Source organism: Hemiscyllium ocellatum, chromosome 17 (assembly GCF_020745735.1).
Source record: "Hemiscyllium ocellatum isolate sHemOce1 chromosome 17, sHemOce1.pat.X.cur, whole genome shotgun sequence".
NCBI classification, from domain to species: domain Eukaryota; kingdom Metazoa; phylum Chordata; class Chondrichthyes; order Orectolobiformes; family Hemiscylliidae; genus Hemiscyllium; species Hemiscyllium ocellatum.
The window spans coordinates 61,311,298-61,332,589 of NC_083417.1; the positions used below are offsets into that span (position 1 = coordinate 61,311,298).

General features: G+C 44.5%; 1 pseudogene; it reads right to left on the reverse strand.

Moving 5' to 3' along the window:
• Positions 1-307: 307 nt before the first annotated feature.
• Positions 308-21,292, reverse strand: part of LOC132823594 (mixed lineage kinase domain-like protein) — a 37,196-nt pseudogene continuing 16,211 nt past the window's right edge.

The window sequence follows — 21,292 nt, forward strand, 5'->3', positions numbered from 1 at the left end:
AGAAAGAAATCAATGACGTGCTTCACTTTGCTCAATAATCCATACCCAATGGGTCATACTGGTACTTGTGCAACAGTGCTCTGAGCTGGAAAGAAGTTTAGTCTCAGATAGTTAAGAGTGTAAGAAATACTTTATTGTAGTTAGTTGACCAGTGTTGCACATTTAATGTATGTGAGAGACAGAAGTCACAAACAATATATTGATATGACACAAAGATTATGAGGGAGCTGAGTGGAGTGCCTCTATAAATTATTATAATCTGGAATCAGTAATTATGGAGCTTGATGATCAAGTGGGATGGCTGGGTTCAATCCCATGATGTGTTACTTGCTCCAGAAATTCTGTTTAGAATACCCTTCAGTCTGCTGACAATAACTGAAAGAAAGAGGAGAAAGGATGTCTTAAATGCTGTGCAGTGATCACATTAATTTTTCTTAGGTGGCAGCAGTCTATTTATTTCAATGCATGGTACCATTAACTTGTCAGGAATATTAGTGATGTGTAGCAGTAAAAAGACATAAGAAATTATCAGGGATTTCACTTGCTTTCTGGCTCATGCCCTTGACCCAAACATCTTTAGCTGCTCTATCTTCCCGCCATCAGAACCTTTACCCATGTTTGCACAATGTTCAGTGCCACTCACAACTCCTCAGACATTGCAGAGTCCATGCTCCCATGGATAACATACAGACTTGGGCTGTGAAGTATCATGTGATATTCACAATGCACACACATGTTCAAGTGCCACACAGGGCAATAACTAGCTCCATCAAGAGAATCTAAACATTCCCCCTTGACATTCAGTGGCAGTGCAGTAAATCATCTACTAATGACAGCCTTGGGGTTACTATGGAATAGAAACTGAAGTGGACAGTTATACAAATGTTACGAGTGCAGCTCCAACAACACTTAAGAAGCTTTACACTATCCAAGACAAAGCAAACTGTTCGATTGGCATCCCATTTGGCATGTTAAATGTTCCTTTTCTCTACCACTAGCCCACAAAGGCAGCAATGTGGACCATCTACAAACTGTACTGCAGCAACTCATAGCTTCTTTAACAGCACTTTCCAATTCCATAATGTTTACCACACATGGCAACACACCATTTGTAAATCCCCCTCTAATTCATACACCAGCTTGACTTTAAACAAAATTGGCCATGCCTTCCCTGTTGCTGGGGTCAGAATCTTGGAACTCCCTTCTTGACAGGACTCTGGACACAGGCATACAAAACATACATCCCACTGACTGCAACCATTCAAGAAGGCAGCCCACATTTCCTTCTCTGGCTTAATTAGGGATGGGCAACAAATATTGCACGGGTTCATCAGTGACACTCAAATTCCTGAACAAATAAAACAAAACAATTTCAGGAATTTCAGAAAGAGCCCCTCACATCATGTACTTCACCTGATGGAAACTAAGGAGCTATTTTAGTTTTAACATTAGGCTGAGCCTGCTCCTTCACTTATATCGGGATTCTATGAGGAAATTTCAATTAAAAAAAAGAACTGAGAAGCTGAAGATCTGAAGTTAAAATAGAAAATTGCTGGCAAAACTCAGCAACTCTGGCAGCATCTGTGGCGAGAAAGCACAGTTAATGTTTTAAGTCTGGTCATTCTTCAGCAGAACTGATAGCTAGATATATGCTGAAGATAAGGTGGGGTGGGGGTGGGGGTGGTGGTGGTGGAGGAGAGGTCAGTGGATAGATGGGGTGTGAAAGGGGTAGGTAGGCAGGAGATTATTGATAGTTGGCCAGGACAGCGAGAAGCTGAATAAGTGACAATGAGAGTTGACAGAATGGATAGACCGTGTGCTTAAAGCAACCCATGTCATGACAGGACCAGAGTGTAGAGGTAGGTTTAAAAAAAAGTAGAAGGAAGGGATCACCTCTGAAGTTATTGAGTCCCAAAAGCTGCAAGGTCCCCAGGAGGAAAATGAGATGCAGTTCTTCAAGCTTGTGCTGAGGGTCGCTGGAACACTGCAGCAGGCCTGTGACAAATATGTTGGTGTGAGAACATGGTGGTGTGTTGAACTGGCAGGGAACTGGACGCTTGAAGTCATTTTTATGGATAGAGCATAAGTGTTCTGCAAAGCCTTCCATCAATGTGAACAGTTTCTTCCTAACGACTTTGTCAAAAGGCCTCATGATTTTGAACACCTGTATCAAATCTCCTCTTGCCTTTCTCTAATTCAAGGAGATCAGTCCAGCTTCCCCAATCTATCTTCTATCCTCATCCATGGGGTGAATATTTTCTGCACTCTCTCTAATGCTGTCACACTGGATTGGATTATTCCTAACTGCCAGGAAAGCCTTTCCTCCCCATCTCCAATATTTTTTATACATGCTGAACAGAAGTGTTCAAATTAAAAGAAATTAAAACACTGATTTTTCTCTCAGAAGGCCGGTACCCAGGTCTCAAAAGATTAGTTTTTAATTCTGAGACTCTCAGGCAACCAAGGAGGCTTGACTGCCCAAAGTACACAAACCACTCAAACTTATCTGTTAGTATGTCTTGGTAGTGTCCCTGCCTCTGAGTCAGGAAGCCTGGGTTAAGATCACACCTGCTGCAGTGTGTGTAATTAACACCTCTGCACAGGCTCATTACAGAGGAGTCATTCAGAGGATGGAGTGTAGACTTCACCTGGAGCCCTTCAGTTTCTGCCTGCTGCGAGCAGAGGAATTACACATGCACTCTTACATATTGTGAGCAAGACAAAATCAACTTGTTGCCTGCAGTTTAGCTGAACCACCCGTTCAGGATCACCCAGCTGTAAAAACACTACCTACCTCCAGCTTTCGGACGTTCAAACGGGTCATCAGCACGGCATTCATCAATCAGTTCACATAAGTCCTTGGGACAGTCACTAGGTAGAGGTTCTCGGAACTTTTCATCACAGACCTTTTGGTGGATAACATCAGCACTGCAATCTGTTCAAAAATAATGATGGACTTGTAGTGCCTCAGTGTGGGGGAGAAGCTGTTATTAACAGTGTTATTACAGAGGTAACAAACTCCGTGTTTGTTACCTCTGTACTTCCAGCATGAATCTATTCTACTTATGCTCTATGTAACCCACTCCATAATTGTTGGGAGCCTCAATTTTATCTCCACTCGGGGTATTCAAGATTCAAAACCCAGATTTGCAATATTCTCACTGAATTGAAATGAGACTTCAATCCTGACAGAATCTGAGACATGATGAACAAGGAGGTCTGAGTCACCGGAAAGGAAGCTGAATGTTGGAGAGAACTGCACATGGAGATGAAGAATGGAGAAAATGTTCGAAACACTGTACAGATTAGAGAAAGAGAGTTAATATTTTGGGTCTGAAGGAAGCTCTTTGACCCCCAATATTAATTCTATGCCTGTTCCACTGATTACTTCCAGCCTTTTGTTTTCAGGTTTCCAACATCCATTGTTTTGAATGAACAGGTAGAACTGGATGTATGGAAGAACTGGACTCAGAGAAAGGAACTTGATTAAAACAAGCTGGACAATCAAGAGCTTGAAAGAAGGGAAAATTAGCTGAAAGGATATATATTATACCATATTATGTGATTCATGGGCATTCATTATTAAATAATCAGCCCTCTATGTCAAGTTGAAACCTCCAATCAAGGCAGTCTGTATATCTAACTTTGTAATTTTCCCTCAGGAATCTTAACCAGAAATCAATTTAACATTCCCTATTTTCTTCTTGATATTGCCCAGCAACTAGCTGACTTTCCCAATTTCCAACTGAGGCTGCAACTCAAACCTACTCTCACTGCACACAGCACATAGTGGACTGGATGGTTATCTAAGAGTAAAATGGTATCTTGATCAGTTGGGCCAGTGGGCTGAGGAATGACAGATAGAGTTTAATGCAGATAAATGCGAGGTGTTGCATTTTGGTAAGACAAACCAGGGCAGGACTTACTCAGTCGTGTGCTGGGGAGTGTTGTTGAACAGAAAGACCTAGGGATGCAGGTAAATAGTTCCTTGGAAGTGGTATCACAGGTAGACAGGGTGGTGAAGAAGGCATTTGGCACTCCTGCTTTTACTGATCAGACCACTGAGTTCAAGAATTGGGACATCACCGTTATGGCTTTACAAGAAATTGGTGAGATCACATTTGGAGTACTGTGTTCAATTCTAGTTACACTGCTGCAGTAAGGATGCTATTAAACTAGAAAGGAGGCAAAAAGGATATTGCCAAGACTCATAGGTTTGAGTTATAGGGAGAGGCTGAATAGGCTGGAACTGCTTTCCTTGGAGCATAGGAGGCTGAGGGGTGATCTTTATAGAGGTTTATAAAACCATGACAGGTATAGATAAAATGAATAGTCAAGGTGTTTTCCACAGGTTAGGGGAGTCCAAACTAGAGAGCATATGTTTAAGGTGAGGGGGAAAGATTTAAAAGGGACCTGAGGAGCAACATTTTAACACAGAGGGTGGTGCTTATATGGAACGAGCTGCCAGTGGAAGTGGCAGAGGAGGATACAATTAAAGCATTTAAAAGACATTTGGATCAGTACATGGAAAAGAAAGGTTGAGAGGGATATGGGCCAAGCGCAGGCAACTGGGACTAGTTCCGTTTAGAAAACCTGGTCGGCACAAACAAGTTGGGCCAAAGAGCCTATTTCCACACTGCACACCTCTATGGCTCTATAACAAAACAAAATATCATCACCCAACGATGATTTAATACCAGCACAAGAAAAGGATCTAAGTCAAAATAAAGCAAAGCATCTAAATATGGTCAACACCCAGAACCAGATCGCTCCTCAAGATAGAAAGCACCCAGAGCTCTGCAGCACCCAAAACCAGGCAAACCTTAAGGGTAAACAGCAAACTAAACCATCTTTTATGAGGAGGGATCATTCCCCAAGAACCAGATAATATTCAGCTAAGGTTTGATAGCAATCAGCACCAAAGAATACTCAATTCGTTTGTAATAGTGCCCAGCACCAGTTAAGACTATCATTCTCAGCCAGCATTCAGCACCACAACATCAGACTTGTACAGGACACAATGGTAACACAGTTACTAAAACCATCCAGCCAGAACCAGACAATATTTGGCTAGATTCAGCTTTGCTGAAAATGTGTTGCTGGTTAAAACGCAGCGGGTCAGGCAACATCCAAGGAACAGGAAATTCGACGTTTCGGGCATAAGCCCTTCATCAGGGCTTAGGGCTTCCTGATGAAGGGCTTATGCCCGAAACGTCAAATTTCCCATTCCTTGGATGCTGCCTGACCTGCTGCGCTTTAACCAGCAACACATTTTCAGCTCTGATCTCCAGCATCTGTAGACCTCACTTTTTACTCGTAGATTCAGCTTTGGACAACATCTGTCCAGTATCAGACAGAGTCTCAAGCCCACATGCCCAAAGTACCTATCTACTGAAATATGAAAGAATAGAATAATATGATGCAGAAAATTTGACTCCTTAACCTTTAAATGGTAGCTTTCAACTGGCTATCTCCCACGGACAATTCCAAAACTGAAAGGAAAAAGATGATAAAATCAGGGATGGAGCATAAATCAATCACCGGTCAATTATCATTCATGAAATTACAGTTCAATTGAAAAATTGCCTCTGACACCCCCTCCTTATAAACTGACTCACTACTGCCCTCTGATTTTTTAAATCATATATTGACTACATGCAACTTGTTCTATACTTTTTTTCACCCACTTGTGGAATGTGAGAGCCCTGAGTGGCCAGCATTTATTGCCCATTCACAGTTGCCCTTGAGAAGGTGTTGGTGTGCTGCGTTCTTGAACCGCTGCAGTCCATGTGCTGTGGGTTGACTCTCAATGCCATGAGGGAGGGAATTCTAGGATTTCGACCCAGTGACAGGAAAGGAATGGCAATATATTTCCAAGTCAGGGTGATTAGCGGCTCATAGGTAATGGTGTATTTGCTGCCGTTGTCCTTCTAGATGAAAGTTGTTGTGGGTTTGGAAGGTGCTATCTAAGGAATTGTGACAAATTTCTATGTTGCACCTTATAGATAGTACACACTGCTGCTACTGTCAGTGGTGGTGGTTTTTGGATGTGGTGCCAGTCAAGCAGGCTACTTTCTCCTGGATGGTACTAAGGTTCCTGAATGTTGGAACTTCACTCATCCAGACAAATAGGGTATGACCTGTGCCTTGCAGATAGTGGGCAGGCTTTGGGAGTCAGGAGGTGAGTTACTCACAGCTGTAGACCTAGTCTCTGACATGCTCTTGTAACCATTGTATTTATATGGCCAATCCAGTTGAATTTCTCGTCAATGGTAACCCCCAGATGTTAATAATAATGTATTCAGTGATGTATTGCCATTGAATGTCAATGGAGTAGTGTTAGATTTGTCTCTTATTGCAGATGGTCATTGCCTGGTATTTGTGTTGTGCTATTGAACCCCAAACCGGTTTTTAAACTTCTTTCAAAGGGTGTGAGTGTTGATTAATAACATTTAGTGCCTATTCCTATTTGCTTTTAGAAATGATATGGTGAGCTCAATTGTTGAATCATTGTAGTTCATGTGATGCAGGTGTTGTTTGGAAGACAACTGCAGACTTATGACCCAGCAACAACGAAAGAACAGAAATATTGTTCCGACTCTAGATGGTGATTTGGAGGGGAACTTTAATCTGGCTGCCCTTCTCTTTCTTGGTGATAAAGGATGCTGGTTTTGAAGGTGCTACAAAGAAGCCTTGGGAAATTAGTTACAGTTTGTTACTGTTTAATCTTTCCTCTAGAATGAGCCACTGTTTACACTCTGATATTGCTTATCTGTTACAGTCTTAGTTACTAATCTGCATAGATTTCCTGTTACACATTGGCAAAACCTGTTACAGTTTGATCGCCAATATACCCGACTCAGGCGATTGACTGTGTGGAGTTTGCACGTTCTCCCCGTGTCTGCGTGGGTTTCCTCCGGGTGCTCTGGTTTCCTCCCACAGTCCAAAGATGTGCGGGTCAGGTGAATTGGTCAAGCTAAATTGCCCGTAGTGTTTGGTAAGGGGTAAATGTAGGGGTATGGGTGGGTTGTGCTTCGGCGGGTCTGTGTGGACTTGTTGGGCCGAAGGGCCTGTTTCCACACTGTAAGTAATCTAATACATTGAAAATCATTATACACTGATGCAAGTGCGCTATTGCACATTCAGCCAAGAACTGCTGCAGGTTTTGCTGCAGTCTGGCCAATACTTTGTCCCTCCTCCTACTATACTTAAATTCTTACCTGTACACCTCGCAAGGCTTGTCATATTTGTAGTTGACATCATTCACTTGCTGCGGTGAAATGTATGCGATCTGTTGGGATCTGTGATTGGAAGTACTGATGTGTCAGATTGAGGACTCTGTCTTTGCTAGCTGCAAGCCTCCTAACTAAATGCAGGGATAGAGCAAAACTTAAGTGAATGCTGCAATGAGTAACACATCTTCAATATTGTATTCCCAGTTCACATACAGGAACATTAGAATTTGAGAAAGCCATTTTGTTGTTCAAGCCTGTTCCACCATTCTGTGACATTGACCTGATTCAATATGTCCTTACTCCTTATTATCGTTGAAAAAATATCAACCACATATTCAAAATTAACAATTGACTAAGCACGATTCTACATGTGAAGAGAACTACATCCTTCTAGTATTGAGTCTTTTCCTTATTGGCAAGATGTAACAAAGGATCAGTGCTGTACACTCAGTTTTTTAGAATATTCATAAAGCACTGCAAGAAGATACCAAAAGTATGTTTGCTAAATGTTTTGAAGTCAATTCTCCACCTGACTATGAGATGGAACGGTACTTGCTAAGTCAGATGCCTCTCTGAACGACTATACATCCATGTTAGAAGGGCTCCACTCTTGTTGTACCATATTGACTAAACCTGTTAAGGACACCCAGATAATCAGCACAGCCGGCTGATTCAAAAGAATACATTGCGCCTTGGACCAGTGCCTTGGATCTTGACTTTACTGGAAATATTGAAAGGAAACTTTGAGAATGACCCTCGTGCTTCCTATTAACAGTAGAATGAGTGACCCCTCCAAGCTACCTAGTTCTCTCATCCCACATCATCACAAAGACCAAGCAAAATATGCAAGGGAAGGTGAGGACTGCAGATATTGGAGATCAGAATCAAGTGTGTGGTGCTGGAAAAGCACAGCAGGTCAGGCAGCATCCAAGGAGCAGGAGAATCGACATTTCGGGCAAAAGCCTTTCATCAGGAAGGGCACAATTTTGCATACATTCTGGTCTGATATATATTAGAGTCATGTGTAGATTCTTACTCTGTGTGTGTGTGTAACTGTCCTGCTTAAGTTCTGATCCGTCATATATCTTGCTCCAGTAATAATCCAAAGCTCTTTTGGAAGGAAATGCCGAGGACATGCCTAACTATCTATCTTAGCAAAAAGAAAAACAGCCAGCACTGGAAATCTGAAACACAAACAAAAGCAAAAATGTTGTAAACGTATGGCAGATCAGCCAGCAGATGTTGAAAAAAAACAGATGATTAAATCTCTCTAGAATGAACATTTTGAGCTTTCCAATTAGTTATTTGTCTGCTCCATGTAGGTGGTAGCACTCATCCCTGATTCATACATTTCTGAGGGCAAGTCACATTAAAGAGTCAAACAGAAATCTACACTCCCTTTCCAGTGCAGTGCTGATGAAATGCTGCAATGTCCAGCTCCAATGTTTCACACATGGTAAGTGGGGTCGGTACAGCCATCGTGACATTGACTTCCAGTTCTGGAAGTCACTGCTGTGCATAGGCTATGGAGGCTTGTGCAGCCAGGAGGAAAATTAGGACAAACACGGCTGGCCAGGTTACCGGTTTTGAGATGAGGCATTAAACCAATACGTTCTCTCTGTTCTCAGTTGGATATAAAAGATCCTGTGGAACCAATTTGAACAACAGGGGAGTTATCCCCAGTGAAATGGCCAATGTTAATCGCTCAATTAATATTACAAAATTTGATTATCTGTTTCTCATCTCATTGTTGTTTGTGAATGTTTGCTGTCTACAAAATTGCTACCAAGTTTCCTACATTACGGCAGTCACTGCACAAACAGTTGGAGGGAATTTACTTCCAACACTGCATTCTGCCTCGTGTTCTTGAACAGGCCAAAAACCTTTTATGAGATGTTCATCAACTACATCAACCAACCTTCACACTGAGGCTGTGATCTACCAGGAATGTAGTGCTGTCAATGGAACAGTGAAGTTTGAACTTTTCATATGATTGGTGCAGCCTATAACCCCTGCAGATGGAGCACAGCGTAGATACACCTGGTCACGGGCAGACGGGTCTATCCACTCAAGGATAGATACCTGTTTGTGTCCCGAACGCTCTCGGTCAGATCCACCGACGTCAAACCGGTGTTCTTCTCTGACCACTGCCTCCTGCTGGCCGTCTGTCACTTACAGGACGAGCAGCAGGCTGGTAAGGGAACGTGGAAGCTGAACACTAAGCTGTTGACCCCGGGAAACATCGAGGAGCTCAAGAGGGATTACGCAGGTTGGAGAACCGTGAAGCCCCTCTTTGAGTCTCCAGCAGACTGGTGGGAAACAGTTAAAGGGAACATCAAGAGGTTCTTCATCCTCAAAGGTGTTCTGGAGGCGAGAGAGAGGCGGGGAAAACTGTCCCAGCTCCAGGAAAGTATGCAGAACCTGCTCCTGTTGCAGACGATGGGGGTTGATGTCACAGAGGACCTCAAAGAGGTGAAGGGCCAGCAAGCCTCGCTCTTTGCCTCGGAAGCCTCCAAGATAATCTTCCGGTCCAGGGTCCGCTCGGTGGAGCAGGACGAGACGTGCTCACGTTTCTTCTTCCAGAAGGTGCACAAAGAGAGCTCTGTGCTCAGCAGCCTGAAGGAAGAAGACGGCTCGATAACGTCATCTCAGGCTGACGTCATGAGGATCAGTAAATCCTTCTATGCCAGTCTGTATGACGCAAAGCCAACCGACAGTGCGGCCTCCCAGTCGTTCCTGTCGTCTATCACGGAGGTCTTAGACGACAGAACACGCGAGAGGCTGGACCAGCCGCTATCTCTGGATGAGCTGACCAAGGCCCCCGAGTCCTTCGAAAAGAATAAAACCCCCGGAAGCGACGGCTTACCAGTCGAGCTGTATTCCGCTCTGTGGGACTTGATTGGCCAGGACCTGCCGGAAGTCTATGTCAGTATGCTTCAAGCGGGTACCATGAGCGAATCCATGAGGAAAGGCATCATCACCCTCATCTATAAGCGGAAGGGGGAGAGGGAGGAACTCAAAAATTGGAGACTGATCACACTGTTGAATGCAGATTACAAAATCCTGTCAAAGGTAATCGCCAACCGGGTCAGGTCTGCTCTGGAGTCGATGATTCACCCTGACCAAACCTGTGCTGTGCCGGGCAGGAAGATCGCTGAGAGTCTCGCACTCCTCAGGGATACGATCGCCTACGTGCAGGACAGAGGGTTGGACGCCTGCCTGATCAGCCTGGACCAGGAGAAAGCCTTTGACAGGATATCACACAGGTATATGAGAGATGTTCTCTCCAAAATGGGCTTTGGGGAGGGAATCTGCAATTGGATCAGACTGCTCTACACCAACATCGTCAGTGCAGTCTCAATCAATGGGTGGGAATCAGATAGCTTCCCAGTCAGATCTGGAGTCAGGCAGGGCTGCCCTCTCTCTCCTGCCTTGTTTGTGTGCTGCATAGAGCCATTTGCCGAGTCCATCAGGAAGGATGCGAGCCTGAGAGGGGTGACTATTCCTGGCAGCGGGGGCCTGCAGGTTAAGGCCTCCCTGTACATGGATGACGTCGCCGTTTTCTGCTCAGATCCGCTGTCCGTGCGCAGACTCATGTGCATTTGTGACCAGTTCGAACGGGCCTCGGGGGCCAAGGTAAACCGAGGCAAGAGCGAGGCCATGCTCTTCGGGAACTGAGCCGACCAATCCTCGATCCCCTTCACCGTCAGGACCGACCACCTGAAGGTGCTGGGTATTTGGTTTGGGGGGGGGGGCTGGGGCGTGCGCCAAGTCTTGGGAGGAGTGTATCAGTAAAGGGAGGCAGAAACTGGGCAGATGGAGGCTACGGTCGCTCTCCATCACGGGAAACCACCTGGTCATCAGGTGTGAGGCACTGTCATTGCTGTTGTACGTGGCACAGGTCTGGCCTATTCCCAGAACCTGTGCCGCTGCAGTCACCCGGGCCATCTTCCAGTTTATATAGAGTTCAAAGATGGACCGGGTCTGAAGGGACTCGCTATACAAAGATCTGGGCAACGGGGGAAAAAATACACCCAATGCCACCCTCACCCTGATGGCCACCTTTGTGTGTGGCTGCATCAAGCTGTGCGTAGATCCCCGGTACGCAAACACCAAGTGTCACTACATACTGAGGTTCTACCTGTCCCCGGTGTTGCGAAGGATGGGCCTGGCCTCGCTGCCGCGGAGCGCTCCGAGTAGTTGGACCGTTCCGTACCACCTGTCCTTCGTGGAGAAATTTTTGAAGAAATACACCTTTGACCACAAGTCCATCAGGAAGTGGTCAGCACGTAGCGTCCTGGAGACCCTTCGGGAAAAGGAGAGGGCGGATCCTGTCGAGTGGTTCCCTGAGCAGACTGTCAAAGCAATTTGGCAGAATGCCTCATCGCCAGAACTTTCCAACAAGCACCAAGACATGGTTTGGCTGGTGGTGAGAAGGGCTCTGCCTGTGAGATCCTTTATGCACGCCCGGACTCTCAGCCGCATTGCACGCTGCCCTCGAAGTGGCTGCGGGGGGGGAAGAGACTGTCACACACCTCCTTCTGGAATGTGCCTATGCAGAAGAAGTCTAGAGAGGAATGCAGTGGTGTTTGTTGAGGTTCGTCCCGAGCAGCGCCGTGACGCGGGGCTCCGTACTCTACGGCCTGTTCCCCGGGACGCACACCGAGACGAACATCAACTGCGCCTGGAGGGTCATTAACTCGGTGAAGGACGTTCTCTGGGTGGTCTGAAACCTGTTGATCTTCCAGCTGAAGGAGTTGACCCCGACTGAGTGTTGCAGACTGGCACATCCAAGGTCCAGGACTACGTGTTGAGGGACACGCTGAAGCTTGGGGCAGCTGCCGCCAAGGCGCGGTGGGGAAAGACTACCATTTAACATCTGCCTGCCTAAAGAAGAACAGGGGGCCCATGCAGTCATTTGGGCTCTGCTGACGCCTCAGCTCAATATATGGGCGTATGAGCGAGAAATGCACAGACCTGTATGTAATAATGTTAATTCTGAGCTGTGTATGTAAATGTGGAAATATGCATGGCATTACCTAATGTATAGTCCATCAAATTATTTTATGACTATTTTACAAATACAGTATATTTTTGAAATACATAAAAAAAAACAAAGCAAAACACAAGTACTTTATTATGCACTACACACAACCTAATGATTTTCCATTCAAAACACTGGCAAGGAGAAGAGCCAAATCTGTAGGAATTGGAGTGTTTCTGTGGGCTTTTACTAAACTGCAAATATCTTACCAGAAGCTGGGATTGATAAAATTCCTAAATATCTAAAAGGAACAGATACAGGGACTTTAACACTAAAGTGGGGAAATGAAGTGGCAAGGCAGATATGCTGGATCATTGACAACATTGAAATCCCACAACCACGTTTAAGGTACTGTTACGAAGGAGAAAAGGTTGAACCCTCCGATAATTAACCAACACACAAACGCCAATAGGTTATGACAGGAATAGAGGTTCCCTTTTATTAATAATTAAATCTAAAACACCCAGAGAAATTTGGCTCTCCCCTCGTATTAAAAGGAAAAGAAACTCCCCGATTTCCACTTTATAAGTGACAAATAACAATTTATTTATTCAACTCTAACAGTAAACATTTTAACAGAATTACTATTAAACCAGACAATTTTTCCCTAAGTGCTAACTATTCCCTAATTGAACTAAATTCAATTGGGATGAATGCAGTTCAAATAAATATGAGTCCCACTTGTAAAAATCCAATTAATAAGAAAAAAAAGTTAAACTTAATCTCTTCAAGTTTGCAGTGTCTATGTCTTCCCTGCTTTATCTCCGATCTTCCTTCAGTTGATCTCATGTCACAAATGCCTCTCTTCATTGAATTCGTCTGTGAGGATTTTGATGTGGAAATACTGTGGTATATTTGGGTCTTTTTAGATTGCTTAAATATTTCTGTGAGAGCCCTATATTCACTGTTCAGATGACAGTTGGCTCTCTCCCCGATTTTCAAAACAACATGCCTTAAGTTTTCCAGATGATGCACCAAGTTCTGACAACATGATTGGTTTCAGGCTGTAAACACCATCAGTTTTAAATTCAATTGGCTTTGAATGGCTGAGTGTTTGGTTTAAATAAATTGGTCAAATTCAACTTGTCTTCAAAACAGCAGCAAATCTCAGGTATTTATAACAAAGCCAATTGTTACACGTTTCCATTTTAGAACAGTCGGTCTTCCTCAGCTACTCACAGACTCTTTTCTCTGCAGAACTTGAAGTTAAAAAGCACTTTTCCTCTTAAAGTGACTGCACTGTGCTTTTCAATTCTCTGTTATTCTACCCGGCTTCATAACAGGTCAGCTTGGGGACGAACGGTGGCTCAGTAGTTAGCACTGCTGCCTCACAGTGCCAGGGACTCGGGTTCGATTCCAGCCTCGGGCGACTGTCTGTGTGGAGTTTGCACATTCTCCCAGTGGCCATGTGGATTTCCTCTGGATGCTCTGGTTTCCTCCCATAGTCCAAAGACTTACAGGTTAGTTGAATTGGCCAAGCTAAATTGCCCACAGCGTTCAGGGATGTGTAGGTTTGGTGCATTAGAGAAGTATAGAGTAATAGGGTAGGAGAATGGCTGTGAGTAGGATACTCTTTGGAGGGTCGGTGTGGATTTGTTGGGCCAAATGGCCTGTTTCTATACTGTAGGAATTCTATGATTCTAAACTAGGCAAGTCACTGCCCTGCAGAGTTATCGAGCAACCTATAGACAGAATCCCAAAGCTTATTGACAAATTTTCATCCCTCTTGATTCCCTTCATGTTTAAATTGACCAACGTTCTCCTGCAGACCAGTCAAAAACAAGAATGGCATAGAGAATCCAGCTAATGATCATGCAGACCTCATGCACTCTCAGCTTGGTGCCAATACTGGTTTTGGTCTTTTCTGAAAGATAACAAAGAGCTTCTGATGAATGGCATGTTGTGCAGAACATTTATCACAGGATGAATGATTATAATGTTGCCATCTTTCTCACCAGAGCACTGAACCCAATTGAACGGTGGTTTCAACCGATTGATGGTGTGGATCTTCAGAATCAGCTGTTTCCTCTCTGCAGCCCAGTCCCCATTGTGTAGATATTCTAAGCCTCTACTGAATATCAAGTGCCCGATATGCTGTATAAAATTAAGGAATCAAGCAACAACAAAAGTCTCTTTGCTCATCAAACTCATAGTCTCCAATTAAGTATGCACAATCTGTAATATTAGTGGTAGCTGGCAGCAAATTGCAAATTTAATGTGGGCTAGGAGTCAAAAACGACGACTACTCCAGAGCCTTTTGCATTTGCAAAGGATCTAATGACTACTCTAATGATCTAGTGACAGGCCTCAGATGCTGATATAGGAGCTTTAATCATATGAGGGGAAGCACACCACAGGCAGGGGTCATAAGTGCACATTGTACCTGTCAATGTTGAATTCTTAGATCTTGCTTTTAGTTAATAATCCTTTCATGTAATGTGGGCATTAAAGACATGGCTGTCCTTCATATAATTGCAAATAGGTCAGGGATGAGCAGGAGGGTGGTGGGAGTGCTACTTGGGAAATTTTCTAAGCATACCTGCTTTCCTGCAAACTCACTCACAAAAGAATATAAAATCTTGCCTCATATCCTTACCTAATTAAAATTTGTCAATCTCAGTCCTGAAATTATATTTATTCCAGAATCTACAGCTTTTAGAGGGGGAGAGTTCCAGATTTAAACAAATACTATGAATTTCCCTTTTAAGGTTTGCCTCCTTGGTTTGCATTTTTCCCACAAAAGGAAATAGTTTACCTCTTTCATTGCTTATTGAAACTCTTTATCATTTGAAATATCTCTACTTTAACCTTCTACCACACCTTTTATTTGATAGTGCTGTCTGTTTGTTTGCAGTGAACTCTACTTTTGAACACTCCATGGTTGTAGATTTCTGTTGTTGACTTAGAGTGAGGCAAAAGGAAATGTTAAAGCAGGGACTCAGTTGAACACACCAATTCTTTAATCCCAATGACTCTATTTTTATACTGGATTACTCCAAAGAAGATCGTTGGAATAAATGATTCCCCCACTAGACCTAATCTCTCCGTTCTCTCAATTTTTAATTGTCATAAATCCAACCTACCTGTACAAGCCACTGGTAGCAGCTCGTGCCATGTGAACGTGTATCTGCCAGCTGAGGTTCTGCTCTCCTATCAGAACACTGCGCAGGGTCCCGAGCTCACAGTACTCCATCACGATCAAGAACTCAAGATCTATGAGAAACGACAGCAGGTTGACCAACTGTAAAATTATCAATCCAGAACTTGCTGATGTTCTCATGCTGATCTGACTGTGAGCATGGTTCTCCTTCAGGCACTCTTGTCTTAGGCAATGCGCCATTAGTGTAAAGTGGTCGAGAGGGTGGTGCTGGAAAAGCACCGCAGGTCAGGCAGCATCCAAGGAGCAGGAGAATCGACATTTTGAGCATAAGCCCTTCTTCAGGAATGAGGAAGGTGTGCCAAGCAGGCTAAGATAAAAGGTAGGGAGGATGGACTTGGGGGAGGAGCGTTGGGAATGCGATAGGTGGAAGGAGGTTAAGGTGAGGGTGATAGGCCAGAGAGGGGGTGGGGGCGGAGAGGTTGGGAAGAAGATTGCAGGTCAAGAAGGTGGTGCTGAGTCCGAGGGTTGGGACTGAGATAAGGTGGGGGGAGGGGAAATGAGAAAGCTGGAGAAATCTGCATTCAGACACTGTCCTGTCCCACTTAGTCCAGGAACTCCCCACATATGTTTGGGATATCACCCATGCCCTTCACCTCCTGCAAGACCTTTGTTTCCTGGCCCCTTATGCCTTATCTTCACCATACTCATCTCGTCCCTGTACACAGCTATCTGCCATGACGAAGGCTTCCAAGCACTCCATTTCTTCCTCTTGCTCTTCCACTGACAAAGTCATCTGCCTGACTGAACTGGTCCTCACCTTTAACAACTTCTCCTTCCAATCCTCCCACTTCCTCCAAATGAAAGAGGTAGCCATGGGCATCTGCATGGGCCCCGCTATGCCTGCCTTTGTCAGGTACGTGGAGCAGTCCATCTTCCGCAGCTACACCAGCACTATCCCCCAACCTTTTCCTCCGCTACATCAATGACTTTTTCAGTGCTACCTTGTGCTCCCACGAGGAAGTTGAACACTTCATCAACTTCACTCACACCTTTCACCCCGACCTCAAATTCACCTGGACATCTCGGATACCTCCCTCCCCTACCTGGACCTCTCCATCCCCATCTCCATTGACATCTACTACAAACCCACAGACTCCCACAGCTACCAGAATTACAGCTCCTCCACCCTGCCTCCTGTAAAAATGCCATCCCTCATTCCCAATTCCACCGCCTCCACTGCATCTTTTCCCAGAATGACCAATTCCACAATAGAAAATCCCAGCTGTCCTCCTTCTTCAAAGACCACAATTTCCGCTCACATGTGGTTGACGATGCCCTCCAGTGCATCTCCTCCACTTCCCGCACCTCTGCCCTAGAACCCCACCCCTTCCAATGCAACAAGGTCAGAACCTCCCTGGTCCTCACCATCCACCCCACCAACCTCCATATACCAACACATCATCCTCCCCCATTTCTGCCACCTACAAACAGACCCCACCACAAGGGATATATTTCCCTCCCCACCCAATCAGCATTCTGGAGAGACCACTCCCTCTCGTCAGATCCATGCACCCCCCCGGCCCTCACCCCACTCTTGGCACCTTCCCCTGCCACCACAGAAGGTGCAAAACCTGTGCCCACATATCCCCCCCTCACCTCCGTCCAAGACCCCAAAGGATTCCTCCATATCCAACAGAGATTTACCTGTATGTCTACAAATGTCATCTACGAATCTGTTGAACCCAATGTGGTTTCATCGACATTGGGGAGACAGGACCAAATTGTGATCGTTTCAGAGAACATCTCTGGGACACCTGCACCAAACAAACCTACAGCCCAGTAGCTGAACACTTCAACTCCCCCTCCCACTCCACCAAGGACATGTAAGTCCTGGCCCTCCTCCATCACCAAACCCTAACCACCCAATGCCTGCAGGAAGAACACCTCATCTTCCACCTTGGGATCCTGCAACCACAAAGAATTAATGTGGATTTCACCAGTTTCCTAACTTCCCCTCCCCCCACCTTATCCCAGTCCCAAGCCTCCAACTCGGCCCCACCCTTGTGACCTGTCCATCGTCTTTTCCAACTGTCTGCTCCACTTTCCTCTGCAACCTAACACCTTCTCCCCCACCTTCATTAACACATTGCATTCCCAGCTACCTGCCCCCCAGCCCCACCAACTCCGTCCCATTATCTCTCAGCCCCTCCGGCCCACATGCTTCATTCCTGGTGAAGTGCCTGTGCCTGAAGCATCAATTCTCCTGCTCCTCGATGCTGCCTGACCTGCTGTGCTTTCCCAGCACCACATTCCCGACTGTGATCTGCAGCATCTGCAGTCCTTACTCTCTTTGGGTTAGTGTAAGGTAGTTTTGTCAGATTTGTAAAATCTCTAGAGCAGACACTTCAAGACGCTAGAGCAGTACCCCCCAATCCTGCAAATCTGTAGGTTAGAAAGGTGCACCAACACCAGCGTCCTTGACTAGGCCAACAACCCCAACAACAAAGAACTGAACATGCTTGATCGGCTAAGATGGCTGGGCATTCCATCGCCCCGACTGACAGGAGACTCCCTAAGCAGGTGCTCTACTCCCAGCTTCTCACTGGTAGGTGAGCCCTCGGTGGACAGAAGAATCACTTCAGTGATACACTCAAGGCCTCACTGATGAAGTGCAGAATTCCCAAGGACACCAGGGAATCCTTTGTGCACCTCAAGACTTGCCTTTGGGAAAAAAGTGGAAGCCAGGCAAAAACAGGGGAAGGAGAGTGCTGCCAGACCATTGCTTCACCCACCTCCCGTGACCAAAACCTGCAGTAGCTGCATTGGACTGTACAGTCACATACGGACTCACCCTGAGAGTGGAAGAGAGTCATCCTTGTCTATGAGGGACCACCAATGATCATGATAAATCTTGTGAAGCAACAGCAATACCAGTATAGAATTTAATCGAATTTAGACTCATAGAGTCATAGAGATATACAGCACGAAAACAGACCCTTTGGTCAAACTTGTACATGCCAATCAGATAACCGAAATTAATCTTGTCCCATTTACCAGCATTTGGCCCATATCCCTCTAAACCCTTCCTATCCACATACCCAACCAGATGCCTTTTAAATGTTGTAATTGTACCAGCCTCCACCACTTTCTCATTTCATACACGCATCATCTTCTGCATGAAACAGTTGTCCCTTGATTTAAGTGACTTTTTGATTGCGAGGACATTTAATCTTTGAGGGAAACTGAGTAACGCACTGGTTTTAACCTTCCGGTGATAGGTCGTCACTTCAAACATTAACTCTGTTTGCTGAGTAATTCCAGCATGACATTTGTTTTAGATTTCCCAACATGCACGAGTATTGATCTTCTAGTTTTGGTATTTTGATCCAAGAAGTAGACAGCTGCACACAGCTCCCTTGATCAAACGATGCTCCAATGTATCCAAAGCTATTGTAATTGCTCCTTTGTTATATCTCCCTGAAGGAAAATTAGTATGTGAATCAGTTAGAATCAAGGGTTAATTTTATAATTACTCCAAGTACAATTTCTGAGCATGTGTGAAAAGAGTTACATCATAGTGATATCACAACGACATGGTGGCAAGGACCCGCGGAACCAGAAGTAAATGACAACTAAGCCCTGAAGAAATCAAGTGACAGTACAGGGTTATGGGTAAACTATGAGATTAGATCAATGATCTGATCACCAAGGTAGGGGAAATATTTAAAGAGAAGCTCAATGGCAGCAGAGATCAGCAAGTGATGGACTTCAAAGCCTACGCTGACTTTAGAGAGGTAAAACCCACACAAAACTGAAAATCACAGTGGAAGGCCCACAACAGAGGAGGTGGCAAGCAATAAGTAACAAGAAGTGAAATAAATCAGCCATGTGAGCAGTACATACTTTAAATACAAGAAAGACTTGTATTACCAGTTAGAGAGGAGCTGCAGTAAGGGCAGCGGAGAATGGAAGCTCATGCCAAAGCTGAGAAATCACAACAAACAAAATGAGCATTTTGGTTTTTCTCTTTAACCTATGTTGCCCCTGTCCTTTTTATTTACACAGGCTTAATTAAGTGGTACTTCATCAAATTATTTTGCTAAGTCTAGATACAGAAAACTTTTATCTAACATGTCCGTTATTTCATTTCATAATTCAATCAAGTTAGCCAAACACAACTTGTCTTTAACAAATCTGGTCATTTATTAGCTCATATTTTTCCAAGTGCCAATTAGTTTGTTTCTAAAATGGAGGTTACCAATGTATGGGTGGTGGCCCCAGTGAGATTACAGGACATGTGATTGTGGTTATGAACTCCCTCTCCTCTGTGCTAATGGTGATCTTGGAGTGGAGACTCAGATGGGACAAATCTGAAGTCAGCTCTGAAGCTCTTGTCAAGTGAGTGCACATTTTTTTATTAACTTGATTTTTTAAGAGTCAATTAACTCTGAAGTCCAATCACTATTTTCAATGAAGTCTGCAAAGTGATTAGTGAAAGGAATTTTTGTTGCCTGTCCTCCAACCAACCCCTCACAACTCCCCAGCTTGCCTTCACAAATTAGATCTCCTCCTCTCATAACTTGCCACACCCCTGTTCTCTCAACCCTCCCCCCGAATCTCAGTTTGCAAATCACCATTTCTACAGTGGCTTTCACAATGTGGCTGCATACTGATAAAACTCCACTATCACTATCATGAAACTAATCCCCTGCTTGCTCAGGGTTCTATTCTCTTGCTGTCATTATGCCTCCCAATACCTCCCAACCCCCATCTTCCTTTGTTCCTATATTTACCACTATGGGATTCTGAGAAACCTTCTTAGGTTTTTGTTGGTGAATAACAGGCAAGGGTTTGAAGGATTGACAGATTGATTATTGCCTTGAATCAAATTTGGGATATACCTTTCATTACCAACAGGTCCTGGAGTAGAAATTGAACCTGGGGCTTCTGGCTCAATATGTTAGACACTATCAACTAAGCCATATGGGTTCGCTGAGATATTAAGTCTACAGCTTCTGAACTGTATTTCCTCAAATAAAAGAGAAACATACTCCAAATATTATCAAATTTTCCATAGTGAGTTGCTGAAAATGTGTTGCTGGAAAAGCGCAGCAGGTCAGGCAGCATCCAAGGAGCAGGAGAATCGACATTTTGGGCATGAGCCCTTCTTCAGGAAGGGCTGCGCTTTTCCAGCAACACGTTTTCAGCTCGGATCTCCAGCATCTGCAGTCCTCACTTTCTCCATAGTGAGTTGCTGCAAGTCATCCTGTAGATTATACACACTGTTACCAATGTCTGTCAATGGTGAAGGGCTAAACATTGAAGGTGATGGATGGGGTGCCAAAGCTAGGCTACTTTATCCTGGTGATGAGATTCTTGAGAGTTATTGTAGCTGTACACATCCAGGCAAGTGTAATGTAGAAAATCACACTCCTGACTTGTTCCTTGTAGATTGTGTTTGGAGAGACGGATAATTAACCTCTGACATGTTCTCGTGTCCAAGATATTTTTATGACCAGACCAATTCATTTTCTGGTCTAATAGCCTCCACCTCCTGTCAGCTGTTTAATGTTACCACTATTCACATACACTAATCCTGCCAAATTAACTTTATCTCATCATAACTGGTCCTATTTTGACTTCAAAGTGCATGATCTACATGTTGCATTGTCAAGGCTTATATCATAGTACTTTCCAAAACTGGAACCTCTGGCATCTTGATGTTAGCAGGTGATGAGTTGTCCAACACCAGTGATAAGTTAATGTCTGACTGTGAGATAAAGTGGATACAAGAGCAGGGTCAGAGGGCAGGATCTTCTGATCCTACTGATGACCATCATGGACTTGGGGAGAGCACATAATTAGGGAGGATGATGACATACCTGAACCCCTTTGCTTCTTGCAGTTACCAGA